The sequence below is a fragment of the Anneissia japonica genome, unplaced genomic scaffold (assembly GCF_011630105.1).
Source record: "Anneissia japonica isolate Jap-2015-1 unplaced genomic scaffold, ASM1163010v1 scaffold1606_len605190_cov180, whole genome shotgun sequence".
Taxonomy (NCBI): domain Eukaryota; kingdom Metazoa; phylum Echinodermata; class Crinoidea; order Comatulida; family Comatulidae; genus Anneissia; species Anneissia japonica.
Genome location: NW_022749369.1, coordinates 470,669 through 472,929, shown reverse-complemented (window position 1 = coordinate 472,929; position 2,261 = coordinate 470,669). Strand labels below are relative to the sequence as shown.

The window sequence follows — 2,261 nt, the reverse complement described above, 5'->3', positions numbered from 1 at the left end:
GTATATATATGTGTATATATGTATATACATATATATATATATATATATGTGTGTATATATATGTATATATAATATATATATATATATAAATCAAGGTTTCTGCGTAGCTCCGTAAATACAATAGAAACAAATAATAGTGCTGAAATAGGAACAAGTTGTAATAATCGTATATAAAATATATATATATATATACAGTATATATATATATTATATATATGTATATATATTATATATCATTGTAAATCCACGTGTGTTCTTCAAATTATATATTAGTCGTTGAAACAAAAAATTATGACAAGGCATGTAGACTATAATTGAACACACTATTTATTTTCGAAAAAAATTTTCTGCCAGTCCTCTGCCCTTCATCAGCTTTACTGAATGCTCAAGATTGGCTGTTGCAAGTTGATAATATACAGACAATGTCTCCGTCTAAAATGTTTATGTTCTACCCTATTGACTCTGAATTTCATGTGTCTAATTTATTAGGTTTCCTTCTCAAAGCTGGATATCCCCTTGGCCTGATTAAATCTCAAATTTACAAAGCTTCCACACACTGTCGTTCTGATGTCCTCGCTTACAAGCCCACAACTCAATCCGAACGCATCCCCCTCATATTCGAATTCCATCCTTCCAACAAGACCGTTACCAACACTATCAAAGACGACTCCTCGCACCTCCAGCTCGACAAATCCATACAACACTTATTTAGTACACTACCTATTCTTGCATACCGCCAGCCACCCAATTTGAAATCCCTCCTCACATCCTCACGCATCACCACTAAACCTCCTTCATATGGTAATATGAAATGTAATAAGGCTCGCTGTCAAATATGCACACATATTATCACTAAAGACACAATCACACTCCCAGTCACTAACAAAAAAATCACCCCCCCCCCCTCAACTCACATGTGATTCTACGAACGTGATTTACATCATAATGTGTAATGCATGTGATCATGGCACCTACATCGGTGCAACCGGAGCTTCTTTTAGAAGCAAATCATCACAAATAATCACAAATCATCAATCCGCACCGATAAGAACCTTCCGATAGCCACACATTTCAATTCTCCTAACCATAACATTAATGATTTGAGATGTGTACTCATAGCCAATAACTTTAAATCTCTGAACGATCGCCGCATTTCCGAACTCAAAATTATACTTAACCACAAAACCCACACCATACGCCTCAATAAAGATATAGATTTTCTCAGTGATTACAACTTCCCATACAATTAATTCCGACCACCTCTATTCAGTTCGCTTCTCACTATACTTGACCGCTTTGATCTCGAATTTCATTTTGTATATTACAGCATAAACTATTAGATAATTGGACTATACCGGTAATCCGTCTACATCACTATTGTATTGTTTATATTGTACAATATACAACTTGCAACAGCCAATCTTGTGCATTCAGTAAAGCTGATGAAGGCCAGAGGACTGGCCGAACATTTCTTTCGAAAATACAGTGTTCAATTATAGTCTGCATGACTTTTCATAATTTTTTGTTTCAACGACTAATATATAATTTGAAGAACACACATGAATTTTAATCTTCAACTCTTTTTTATACCAGTGTAAGCGCTATAACTATCCGCTATAACTCTCGTGTAGAAATACGATCAAATTGATTGAGAAAACTTACCACATTTGTTTTATGTGTAATGAAAGTATTGTAGATAAATTTAATTGTACCTGTTGTTACATTTTCCACCAAGACAAGATTCTCTTTATCTGATCCAACAAATCGGGCAACTTTATCTATTGCATTTGAGAAGATATCCTCCATTTGGTATCGGTACCAGCCTTCAGGGTTACTTTCCTGCTCCAGTTGAAACCTGTGTGCAACGATTAGTATAGTGGCGGATTCAATATTATATTTAAATTAGGATTGCTGCGTAGCACCGTAAACACATAAGCAATAATAATAACTGCTTAAATAGGATGTTGTATAAAAACAAAAGTGTCCCTGGTTTGGAACCTCATTGAAACCTCTCGCTATCACACACAGCCACAATAGTTCATACCGTAAACGATATGTCAACAACTAATTTATTTATTTTGGTTTAATAAGACTATTTGTTGTGATGGCACCTCACTATTACGTTTCAAAGAGGATTAGTATTATTTCCACTGTTATAAATCATTTTATGTGTAGGCCTATATGTTGATGAATAAAGATTTCTTAATTAAATTATATATATATATATATACATATACATATACACACACACACACATATAT

The 2,261-nt window shown here is 33.8% G+C and overlaps 1 pseudogene; it reads right to left on the bottom strand.

Moving 5' to 3' along the window:
* The window catches only part of LOC117121090, a 6,227-nt pseudogene that overhangs the window by 2,995 nt on the left and 971 nt on the right, over window positions 1-2,261 (bottom strand).